Here is a 13,503-nt window from a genome sequence, read left to right as displayed (position 1 = left end):
TCTGTCCGGACGTGGTCTGGACTCGCACATAGTTCCATGGTGCATGGATCCCAGGCTGAGATGGAGTAAGAGGAGGAGGTGCTGAACCAGTGGCAGGCAGCTCCACACCAGATGGCAGGGAATATTGAGAAGTCAATGTGCATCTTGGACATGTCTCCATCTCCCAAAAGCAGTGGAGTGCACACCTCTTAGAACCATGGTACATCAGGCATTCAACACATCCTTCAGGGTCCACAGTTGGAGAAGATCCCCTAGGTTTCTGCTCAGGAGCCCAGGCAGAACGCAAATGAAATGGGGCCACAGTTTAGTGTGTTACTGCCTTGAGCATAATGTGAACTTTTGATCCCAAGTGACTTTCCCTCCTTCTGTTATGGGTTGGCTCAGCGAGATAGACCACCAACTCAGAATTTAAGTTTAAGAGCCTTTATTAAGCTGGCCAGCTGACCACAGCACCTATCTCCCACTCTGGGAGCTTTGGAGCATGTGGCAGAGATCAAGGGTGCAGTATGATCCTTTATAGCAAAACAGTGTTACCTTAGAAGTTCACAGAAAGTTCATAAGCACAAAGGGGAGGTAAACGGAGTCACACCTGGCTAGAGCATATCATAACATATTGTTTTTCTAAGACAATCTAGCAATTTTTCTTTCATGATTCCTAACCCTGACACAATCCTTCTCCATATCCTGACACAATCCCTCTACATACGTCAGTCCCCCCTCCCAGCACATTCAGTTTCTCATGTTTCATTTCCTCCCCTTAGCACATTCTGTAACATTCTGTAACCCTTCCATGGCTCAGTCCCACACCCTGTAACACTTCCCAAATGATTTACTGTCAGAGAATGTCACCCTCTTAAACAGGAATGATGATTTTCAAGGGGTCCCAAATGATGTCCTTTGGAGAGCCCAATATTCCAAGGGTGGTCATGACCTTCAGTGGGAATCTAAGCATGCCCCCCATGGGCCACCAGTCACAGCATTCCACATTAGGACACCAACAATGCATTATTCTGGCCGTTCTAATAGAAACCCTTTGACACCTAAAATGTTATTGCCATCTGCTGGGGTCCAGGCAGGGCTCTCCTCTTTGGCTCAGATGTTGCCACCTAGAGATCCCCACAACTGTGGAATGCCCTCAAATGGGTCCTCATCATTGTTGACTTTAAAATCCCTGAACTCTTGTTAGCCAGCCAGCCTCCCAGGAAGACCCGTTCCTACCTGAGCAGCCCATATCTTCTCCACAAAGAGCAGAGCAGAATTGCAGGGTCCCAGAAAGGCTCACAGGAGCAAATCTCCAGTTGCAAGGCCTTACTGCTGCCAGTATGAGAACTTTAGAAAAGCTTACATCAAGCGCTCCCACCTCCTGAGTCACCAACGCAAACACACAGTTGAGAGGCCCTATAAATGTGAGTGGGAAGGTTTTACGTGGTCTTTCTTCCATTCTGATGAGCTTGGACAACATATGTGGATACACGCCAGATACAGGCCACATAGATGTGATCAATGCGGCCAAGAATTCATGAGATCTGACCATCTCAGGCAACACCAAAAGACTCATCTGTGGATTCCAGGATCTCCCAATCCACAGGCCAACGATGAAAAGATGGCTGGTCTTCCTGCTCCTGGTCTTTAGTCAGTCTATTCTTCCCTTCATTTTGGCTTCTCTACCCAGATCCTGCTTGACTCTGACCAGCTAGTCTCTTTAGTAGGTATAAGCTTATTTGCAGACTGAGAAAGATTATGAGGTAGTGTTGAATGAAGCCCATATTAGCTGGATCCCATCAGGAACTCTTCAAAAAATAGATGTCATCACCTCTTTGGGGCCACTTACTGTTGCTGAGTTTATCTACATGGAAAGATGAAGCAAAGTAAAGATTGTGAGCTTTATTAAAAAGCTCGTTAAGTCACTCTCCAACTTGAAACTCTTCAGTGACTCTCCTTGCCTGCTACAAAAAATCCAAGATCTTTATTTTGGTCTTCCACAGTTTCCAGAGCCAGGCTATGTTTAAATCCTGAACATACCACTTACTGGCCATAAGACCTTGGCAAAGGTCTTCTGGTAAGTGAAAAAAATACTATTAGACTGTTTGGGACACATCTTATGTATTGAATCAGATTCTGTCCAGAATTCACCAGCCACATGCCCAAAGTTTGTCTCCTCCCACCACTTTCAGACTTGGATGGAATGGCCCACTGCAGGGCATGGGATCTGGCATTTTGAGTAGGCACTAGCAACACAGAAGCATGGGGGAGTTAATCCTCTTGGGCAACATTTGACTAATGAGAGTTGGGAAAGACCAGGGCATATAAATTCCCTCTTCTTTCCTCCCTTCCTTGAATTGCTGCAAGACACTGTTTCTCCAAATAATACACCCAATGGGGAGATGTCCCAAGTAGCCAGTGAACACACCTGCTGTGCTTCAAGATTTGTCATGAAGCAGGATCCCACCTGATATTACCTTGCATTGCCTCCCATTCTCCCTGCCTTGCTTTTCTTTTCTCCCTCTCACTGCCTTGGGTTTACACCACCAAATATAATATTGGTATGTCATTCTTGTGTTAGGCTCTGTTTTCTAGGTGACTTAGGGGTGGAGGACATTAGAATGGGGCAGAAAAGGACAAACCCACTGTAACTTCACCTTCTCTTTACAGAGCTCAGGTACCAGATACCTTGTATTAAATGGCCTGTTCTGCTCCTCCCCTTGGGTTGAGTGTATAAATGGCTATCCTGACAACTCAACCAGGTACTTCAAACCTCATTTCTGGACTTCTCAGCCAGCATTTTTCTGACCAGCAAACTAATAGAAAGAAATTTACCCAAGGTCTCAAGTGTACTCTCAAGTAGCAGAGCTGGGATCCCAAGCAGGATTTGTCTACTCCAGGGGTACATCTCTTAGCTATGATGCCTTCTATAGATGTTGCCTGTTCCTACTCTAATGCCAAGCACTGCCAGGTGATTCCACAGTGAGATGGATCAAGACTGGTTCCTGTGGTACAGGAACCATTTGGTCTAGGGCCTAAGAGGTCCACCTAGGTGCAGTAACCATGGAGAGGAGGAGCACCTAAAGGGGAAGATCATAAAGATGTATGCTCCTCAACAAGGGATTGGCCCCACAACCTTGGGTATGTGCCCTGACTGGGAATCAAACCAGCAATTTTTTTGGTGCACAGAACCATGCTTAGCCAACTGAGACACACTGGCCAGACTCTGCAAATATTTTTAAGTCTACAGTTCAGAGCTGTGGGGATTCATGGTGGGTGGCATGGAAACAACAGTGTGCCAGGGAAGAAGACTTCTCAAGGAGGTGCCCAAGTCAGACCTGAAGAGCTCATGGGGCTTAGCCGGACTTTCCTGGATGTCTACCTTGGTCATGCTTAGTGCTGGACACTAAGAACTCAGAATATGACAAAATGGCAGCCGAATAGGCAGACATGTCCTGAGCCTTATCCCAGAGCAGATAGAAAGAGCATCTAAATGGAATAACATCCACCCAGAATTAGCAAAGTGAACACAGCTGGTGAGACAATTCGCAGCCAGGAAGGGCAGAGGACACCTGGAGAAAGGTAGGATCGGGGATCTGGGCTGGAGAGAGTTGCGAGACCTCTGAGCCAAGAAGATTGGAAGGAAGCTGCACGGCACCAAGTCCGCGCCCCTTGGAAACAAGCATAACATCTGACTGTGGAAAGGAAGTTCACAGGGCTGCTGGTGGCAGGGGATTCTAGATCTAAGTCCACAGCCGTTAAAGGCTGAGCCCAGACCCCCATTCAGGTTTGGGCCTGAATAACTGCCCAAACCGCATGGTACCAGGGGGAGGGGAAGGCGGGGGAGAGGAATTCACAGTCATGTGATTGTTTCCCCTCTTTTTGGTCTTTGATTTTATTTGCTAAACCCAGTACATAGGACCTTTCAAATACAAACACTCACCCGTGGCTGAGGTGCAGGTGGAAGTGCGGACTTGTAGAGTTCAGGGAGAGGCTGTGGAGAAGAGCAGGTCAGGAAAAGGTGACCGGGCAACCGGCACTGGGACATTCCTCATACTCCGGACCTAAGCAGCCATTTTTTCCTGTAGAGCTAGCTCCTCTCTTCAGTCTCCAGGCAACCAATACAGCCACGCCCAGACTACATCCTGAAGGGTACAAAGGACTAAAAAAAAAATCTGAATAGCCCTTAAGAGCCCTCAGGGACTGGATTGAAGAGAGGTTGTTCAGTCCCAGAGAGCACTACAGCAGCCTCCCTAACTATAGCCCTGTCAGAAACAGCCGCTTCAGAGATTAATATTGAAAGCAGGCAGACAGGCTAACTGGGCAGATTGGTCCTGCCTGCTGACAGTCAAGGTGGTAGAGATAGACACAAACAGAGGAACTTGGAACTTCAACAAAGTGCCGGCTATCTAATAGGAAACAAAAGTGACAGACAGTACAGAAGAGTGGGATCTTAAACCAGCCTGTATGGGGCATTAAAACTCGACTGAAATGAATGACACTTCATTTTTTTATTTTTACTTTATTTATTTTTTTAATCTTTAATTTTTTATTTTTACTTTTATTTTATTTTGTTTTTAATCTTTTATTTAAATTTTTTCTTTATTTTCTTTGATTTTCTTGTTTTTTATTTTTTGTAATATTTTTATTCATTCTATTTTTAATTTTTTAATTGTTATATTATCTTATTTTTATTTTTTATTAAAAACTTTTTTCTTTTTCTTTCTTTTCTTCTCATCCACTCATCCTCTTTCTACCTCCTCTATGAGGTCCTCCCCATATTCATTCAATTCCTTAACCTTATTTTCAGTATATAAGCTCTGCCTCTACAGATTCTGCCCCACCCTCTTTTATGGGTGTTTGTTGTTTGCATTTTTTTGTTTATCTGTTTGTTCTATGGTATTTTCTCCCCATATATATTTTTTTTCTTTTTCTTCTTTTTCTTTTCTCTTTTACCAGTTTTTACCTCCTCAATATCATTTTTGCTCTTTTTTCTGTCCACTAATTTCTGTGGTGGTCACTTATATTGGGGTTATCAGTGTTGTGAATACATTCGTGTTTTGTTCCCTTTGTGTTGTGTCATGTCAAGTTGTATTTTGTGATGTTTGGTCAATGTGGTAGAGAGTGAGGCACATAACCAGACACATTGAGAGGAGACTCTATCCACAAATGGGACAATAACACTCAAGACCCAAATACACCAAGAGAACACAAATACCCAAATAGGAGGCATCCCTAGATTGCCCAACCAAGAACACTGGAGAGATTGCACCACTGGATCCCAAAAACATCTACTGTATAATACAAACTCAAAAAATATGGTGGCATAGCAGTTTGATCAAATATGTAGAAACAATCACAAAGGAACAGCAAATATGGGGAGACAAAGAAACAACCCCCAGTTGAAAGAAAAAGAGAAATCACCAGAAAAGAAAATAAACAAAATGGAGGTAAGCAATTTGTCAGAGAAAGAATTCAGAGTAATGGTTATAAGGACACTGAAAAGGATGGAAGTCAAATTCAACATGTGTAAGAATCAAGAGGAAATCAAGAAGAATCAAAAGGAAACGAAGAATGGCATAGCATAATTAAGAACACAAAGGACAGTTTCAACAGTACACTAGAAGAACCTGAGACCACATCAGTGAGTTAAAAGACAAGGTAGAAAAAAAACCACCCACACACTGCAGCAACTGGAAAGAAAACTTAAAAAGCAGGAGGAGAGCCTAAGGGAGCTTTGGGACAACATGAAACAAAACAACATCTGCATAATAGGGGTGCCAGAAGGAGAGGAGGTGGAGCAAGGAATAGAAAACCTGTTTGAAGAAATAATGACAGAAAACTTCCTTGATTTGGGGAAGAAAAAAGCCACATAAGTCCAAAAAGCACATAGAGTCCTAAACAAGATGAACCTAAAATGACCCACACCAAGACACATCATAATTAAATTGGCAAATATCAATGACAAATTAAGAATCTTAAAAGCTGCCAGAGAAAAACAGAAACTTACCTAGAAGGAATATCCCATTAGAATATCAACTGATTTTTCAACAGAAACACATTAGGCCAGAGGAAATGGAATGAAATATACAAAGTGATGCAAAGCAAGGGACTGAATCTAAGAATACTCTATCCAGCAAGGCTACCATTCATATTTGAAGGGGAAATCAGGAGCTTCACAGACAAAAAAGGGCTAAGGAGTTTATTACCACCGAGACAGCAATGCAAGAAATGCTAAAGGGACTGCTGTAAAAAGAAGGAGTAGAAAAGGAAATGGGAACAAAGGCATAAAGAATAAAAATGGCAACAAACAAGTACTTAAAAGTAAATGGATTAAATGCTCCTATCAAAAGACATAGGGGTTGATGGGGGAAACAATAAAAAAGAGAGTACCCAAATAAATAAAATCAGAAATGAAAAAGAAGTAACAACTTACACCACAGAAATACAAAGGAGTATAAGAAAATACTATAAACAATTATATGCCAAAAAGTTGGATGACAAGGAAGAAATGTTTAAATTCCTGGAAAGAAACTATTTTCCAAGATGAGACAAGAAGAAAGCAAAGATCTGGACAGAATGATAACTACTAATGAAATTGAATCTATAATCCAGAAATTTACAACAAACCAAGTCTTGGACCAGATGACTTCACAGGTGAATTTTATCACACATTCAAAGGAAAAATGACTATTTTTCTCAAACTATTCTAAAAAGTAGACAAGAAAAGAAGGCTTCAAAGCTCATTTTATGAAGCAAACATTACTCTGATTCTAAAACCAGACAAAAAGATTTCAAAAGAAGAAGATTATAGGCCAATATCTACTAACACATATGCAAACATCCGCAATAAAATATCAGCAAACCAAATGCAGCAATACATTAAAAGATTATACAACATGATCAGAGGAATGTATTCCTGGTATTCCAGGTTGAGTCTATATCTGCAAATATATTAATGTGATAAGCCACATAAACAAAATGAAGGATTAAAAATCATATGATCTTATCAATAGATGCAGAGAAAGCATTGGACAAAATCCCACATCCATTTATGATGAAAACTCTCAGAAAAATGGGAATAGAGGGGTCATACCTCAACAGCTATATATGAAAAACGACAGCCAACATCAGATGCTGGGGTCCAACCCCAGCAGGTCCAGGGGTTCCCAAAGGCGTAGACGGAGTCGGCGAAGGAAGGACACGGAGACAGTGTTCAGTTGATCAGCAGCCTAGCCAGGATCTCCAGCCAGGATCTCCATGTCCCTGTTCGGGCGCCAGGTGCTGGGGTCCAACCCCAGCGGGCCCAGGGGTCCCCAAAGGTGTGGACAGAGTCGGCGAAGAAGGAATGACATGGAGACAGCGTTCAGTTGATCAGCAGCCTAGCCAGGATCTCCAGCCAGGATCTCCAGCGAAGTTCTGGTCTGGATCTCCAGAGAGGTTCTGCTTCGGATCTCCAGCCAGGATATCCAGCGAAGTTCTGGTCTGGATCTCCAGAGAGGTTCTGCTTCGGATCTCCAGCCAGGTTCTGTGGCCATGTTTCCTCGCTAGGTTCTCCAGCCAGGTTCTGTCCAGGTTCTCCAGCCAGGTTCAGTCACCAGGTTCTAGTCAGGTTCTCTTGACAATTTCTGTAGTCATGTTCAGTCCAGGATCTTTTGCCATGTTCTCTCCAGCGAAGTTCTTCTATCTGTAGGTTCTGTGTAGGTTCTGTCTTCTTGGTTCCCTTCTAAGTTCTGTGTCTTGTTGTCTTGTTACATCTATATTTATACTAGTTGATTCAATCCTATCAATCTCTATTACAAAGGTTAGGGCGTTTCTTATCTCCATTCCAGGGAGTAAAGATTATGTAGCTTAAGCATGATTGTTCATAGTTAAAGAGATTAATTACCCGCCTGGAACTTAGTTGAGGGGTTTTATTCCCTCCCTAACTTCAGGGGAAAATCCCTACCTGGGGAAATAACCTTTCTCAGAGAGGAGACCTTGGTTAAAACACAGCGCCAAGAAGGTGAGCAAACATATTAAGAACCGTATGTCATATATGCCAGGTCCCCCGAAACAGCAAGGATGGACCGGCTCCCGGCAATCATACTCAATAGGGAAAAACAAAGTGTTTCTCTTAAGATCAGGAACAAGACAGGGACATCTGCTTTCTGCTTTCATCACTCTTATTCAACACAGTACTTGGAGTCCTAGCCACAGCAACCAGACAGAAAAAATAAGTAAATAAAAGGCATCCAAATTGGAAAGAAAAAAGAAAAACTGATGTTATTTTCAGATGACATGATACTGTGGAGAACCCTAAAGAATACACACACAAAAAAAAAAATTATTGGCAAGAGGAAGGAAGATAGTGACTGGAAAGATGGCAGGGAGAGAGAGTGAGTGAGTGAGTGAGTGAGTGAGTGAGTGAGTGAAAGGGGAGTGTGTGCATGTGTGTAGTGAGTGTGTGTGTGAGCTAGGGACAGTTAGATCCTGCAGGACTTTCAGGGGCTGGTGGACCAGGCAGTCTGAGACTGCAAGACCCTGCTTCTGCTGCTACTGCAAACACCCCCAAGTGTCTGGCACTGGCACATAAACCACTGCCATCTTGAAGGACAGAACTGCTGTGACTAGGATTCTAGCCGAACCACCACCCAGACTGGCCTCGGATGCAAACCGGGATACTACGGCCACTCTGGACAAAGACCTGCTGCCACAGCTTCAGATCCAGGGACACCAAGACTCCAGACATCCTGGTCGCAGATTTCTGTGAGTCACAGAGTGCATCCCCCTCCCTGCTGTCCCTCCGCAGTAAGATAGGGCCTGTGCGACCCGTGGCACATGAGCGGGCCTCCCACCAACACATGGAAACTCTGATTATCAATGTGCATGTGCATGGACTGAATCTCGGCATGAGCAAGAGGCCGCACTAAGCGACACTGACTTTGATTCTCCCCGCATGCATGCAGGAACACTGTTTCTTGTCGCGTGTATGTAGGGGGACTCTGATTATTGGTGTACATGCAAGACCGCACCGAGCACCAAAGACTTTGATTCTCGATTCTTGGCACGCACACATGGAGACTCTGATTCCTGGCACACGCTTGGAGACTCTGATTTTCAGCACACGCATGTAGGGACTCTGTTTCTCAGTGCACGCATGCGGGGAACCTGATTCTAGGTGCGTGCATGAAGCTGCACAGAGTGCCAGTGACTCCAATTCTTGACACACACATGGGGACCCTGATTCTTGGTGCAAGCACAAGGCTGCACTGAGTGCCCATGACTCTGATTCTTGACGCATGAGGCTCCCACTGACCCACAGCAGGCACACATTGCAGTGTCTGAGCTCTTCAGTGATGCTCTGATGATGAGATGCTCCTGCTGTGCATGGCTCAGGCACCTGCAACTTGGCACTTGGACCTTCTGGTGATAGCAAGAATGGGGAGACAATGAAACAACCCCCAAAGGAAAGAAAAAGAGAAATCACCAAGAAAGGAAGTAAATGAAACAGAGACATGCAATATGTCAGAAAAATAATTCACAGTAATGGTCATACAGTTCATAAATTGGATGTACAAGAAAATCAACAACCTATGCAAAAATCAGGAAGAAATCACAAGTGATGTAGCTACAATTGAAAATGAGATGGAAGGTTTCAACAGTAGACTAGGAGAAGTGAAGGACAGAATTAGTGAGTTAGAAGATGATGTAGAGAAAAAAGCCCAATCAAAAGAGCAATTGTAGAAAAAAAATAAAAAGCAGGAGGAGAGCCTAAGGGAGGTTTGAGAAAACATGAAACAAACTAACATCTATACTAATAAAGGGGAAATATGCTAAATAGACCGGACATCTTCCAGACGACCTTCTGGGCGTCCTTCCAGACAAAGCCACGGTGGCGGGGCTGAGGCAGAGGCAGTTAGGGGCATTCAGGCAGGCAGGCAGGCACAGGTGGCTAGGGGTGATCAGACAGGCAGGCAGAGGTGGCTAGGGACGATCAGGCAGGCAGGGGAGCAGTTAGGGACATCAGGAAAGCAGGCAGAATGGTTATGGGCAATCAGGCAGGCAGGCTGGTGAGCGGTTAGGAGCCAGCAGTCCCAGATTGCGAGAGGATGTCCAAGGAGTCCCAGATTGGAGAGGTGCAGGACGGGCTGAGGGACCCCCCCACCACCATGCACAAATTTTGTGTACTAGGCCTCTAGTATGTTATAATAGGGGTGCAAGAAGGACAAGAAAAGAAGAAAGGATTCGAGAATCTATTTGAAGAAATAATGACAGAAAACTTCCCTGATGTGGGGAAGAAAAAATTCAAACAAGTACAAGAGAGTCCCAAGCAAGATGAACCCCAAAAGACCCATACCACATCATAATTACATTGGCAAATATTAATGATAAAGAGAGAATCTTAAAGACTGCAAGAGACAAACAGAGAGTTACCTACAAAGGATCCCCCATCATATTATCAAATGATTTCTCAACAGAAACACATCAGGTGAGAAGGGAATGGAATGAAGTATACAAAGTGATGCAAAGCAAAGGACTGAATCCAATAATACTCTACCCAGCAAGGCTATCAATAAAAATTGAAGGGGAAATAAGGAGCTTCACAGAGAAAGAAAAAGGCTAAGGGAGTTTATCACTACCAAGCCAGCAACGCAAGAAATGTTAAAGGAAATGCTGTAAAAAGAAGAAATAGAAATGGAGGAAGGAACAGAGGCATAAAGAATAGAAATGGCTACAAACAAGTACCTATCAATAATCCATTAAATATAAATGGATTAAATGCTCCAATTAAAAGACATTGAGTGACTGAATGGATAAGAAAATATGACCCATATATATGCTATCTATGAGAGACCAACCTCAGAACAAGGGACTCACACAGAGTGAAAGGGAAGGGAAGGAAAAATATCTTTCAGGTAAATAGAAATGAAAAAAAAGCTGGGGTAGCAATACTTATATCTGACAAAATAGAACTCAATGTGAAAACCATCACAAGAGACAAGGAAGGCCACTTCATAATTCTAAAGGTATCAATACAACAAGAGGTTATAACTCTGGTAAACATACATGCACCCAATGAAGGAGCACCCAAATACATAAAAAAACTTCTGGAAGATATCAGGGGAGAGATTGACAGCAATAAAATCATACTAGGAGACTTTAATACCCCATTAACATCACTGGATAAATCCTCTAGAAAAAAAAAAAAGCAAAGAAATAGCAATCCTAAATGACTCACTAGATCAGTTGAACTTAATTGACATCTTCAGAACATCCTACCCTAAAGCTACAGAATATACATTCTTCTCAAGCGCAATAGGACATTTTCAAACATATACCACATATTAGGACACAGGCAAAGTCTCTCCAAATTCAAGAAGATGGAAATCATATCAAGCATCTTCTATGATCACAATAGCATAATATTAGAAATAAACTACAATAAAAAAATCCAAAAAAATTCAAACACTTTGAGGCTGATTAGCATGCTATTAAACAATGATTGGGTTACCAAAGAGATCAAAGAAGAAATAGAAAACTTTCTGGGAAAAAAATGATCATAAAAACACTGCAATCCAAAATCTATGGGACACAGTTAAAGCAGACCTGAGAGGGAAGTTCATAGCATTACAGACCTACCTCAAAAAAAAAAAAACAAGGAAAACTGGTAATAAATTATCTAACACTGCAACTTGAAGAATTAAAAAGAGAGCAACAAGAAAAGCCCAGAGTGAGCAGAAGGAAGGAAATAATAAAGATCAGAACAGAAATAAATGACATAGAGACAAAAAAAATGAAGATAAATGAAACCAAGAGCTGGTTCTTTGAAAGGACAAACAAGATTGATGAACCTCTAGACAGGCTCACCAAGAAGCAAAGAGAGAGGACGCAAATAAACAAATCAGAAATGAAAGAGGCGAAATACCAACAGAACCCACAGGAATACAAAGAATCATAAAAAAAAATACTATGAGCAAATCTATTCCAACAAACTGGACAACCTAGAAGAAATGGACATATTTCTAGAAAAATACAACATTCCAAACTCAACCAGAAACAATAAAAAATCTGAATAGGCTGAAAACTATGAAGGAAATTGAAGCAGTAATAAAAAATAAAAATTAAAAAAAACTTCCATGAATCAGAAACCCTGGACCAGATGGCTTCACAGGGGAGTTTTATCAAACATTCAAAGAAGAATTAAACCTATCCTCCTTAGACTATTCCAAAAAACTCAAGAGGAAGGAACACTTCCAAGCTCTTTTTATGAAGCCAGCATTACCCTAATCGCAAAAGCAGATAAAGACGATACCAAGAAAATTACAGGCCAATATCCCGCTTGAACATAGATGCCAAAATTCTAGGAAATTAAATCCAGCATTATATTAAAAAGATCATACACCATGACTAAGTGGGATTTATTCCAGGGATGCAAGGATGGTACAATATCCACAAATCAATAAATGTGATACACCACATAAACAAATTGAGACATAAAAACCATTTAATCAAATCCATTGATGCAGAAAAAGCATTTGACAAAACCCAACACCCTTTCTTGATAAAAACTCTCAGCAAGGTGGAAATAAAAGGATCATACTTCAACATAATAAAAGCCATATATGACAAACCTACAGCCAACATCATACTCAATGGGCAAACACTAAAACCATTTCCCCTAAGAACAGGAACAAGACAGGATACCCACTCTCACAATCCCATTCCACATAGTTTTGGAAGTACTAGCCATGGCGATCAGACAAGAAGAAATAAAAGGCATCCAAATTGAAAAAGAAGTAAAATTGTCATTATTTGTAGATGACATGATATTGTACATAGAAAACCCTAAAGACTCCAAAAAAAGGCTACCAGACTTAATAAATGAATTCAGCAATGTAGCAGGATACAAAATTAACACTCAGAAGTCTATGGCTTTTTTTACCAGTACACACCAACAATGAACTCACAGAAAGAGAAACTAAAAAAACAATCCCATTTGCCATTATAACAAAAAATTTAAGATACCTACAAATAAATTTAACCATGGACGTAAAGCACTTGTACTCAGAAAATTATAGGACACTGAAAACAGAGAGGAAGATATAAACAAATGGAAGAATAATATCATGCTCTTGGATTGGTAAAATCAACATCATTAAAATGTCCATACTTCCCAAAGCAATCTATAAATTCAATGCAATTCTCATTAAAATAACAATGGCATACTTCAAAGACCTAGAACAAACTCTCCAAAAATTCATTTGGAATTAAAAAAAGACCCCAAACAGCTGCAGCAATCTTGAGAAAGAAGAACAAAGTTGGAGGGATCAAAACACTGGGTATCAAGCTATTCTACAAAGCCACGTTTCTCAAAACTGCCTGCTACTGGCACAAGAACAGACATATAGACCAATGGAATAGAAGAGAGAACCCAGAAATCAACAAAAACCACTATACTCAATTAATATTTGACAAAGGAGGCAAAAACATATAATGGAATCAAGACAGTCTCTTCAATAAATGGTGTTGGGAAAATTG

At 41.7% G+C, this 13,503-nt stretch overlaps 1 protein-coding gene and 1 pseudogene across 1 annotated transcript in view; both read left to right on the top strand.

The window, feature by feature from the left end:
* Positions 1 to 13,503, top strand: part of HDHD5 (haloacid dehalogenase like hydrolase domain containing 5) — a 331,796-nt gene that overhangs the window by 98,847 nt on the left and 219,446 nt on the right. The gene's annotated exons all lie outside the window — the stretch shown is intronic.
* On the top strand, positions 61 to 1,633 carry LOC132225882 (Krueppel-like factor 17; annotated as a pseudogene).

The sequence above is a fragment of the Myotis daubentonii genome, chromosome 2 (assembly GCF_963259705.1).
Source record: "Myotis daubentonii chromosome 2, mMyoDau2.1, whole genome shotgun sequence".
NCBI lineage: Eukaryota > Metazoa > Chordata > Mammalia > Chiroptera > Vespertilionidae > Myotis > Myotis daubentonii.
The sequence above is the reverse complement of the archived record's forward strand: the minus strand, read 5'-3'. Positions and strand labels throughout refer to the sequence as shown.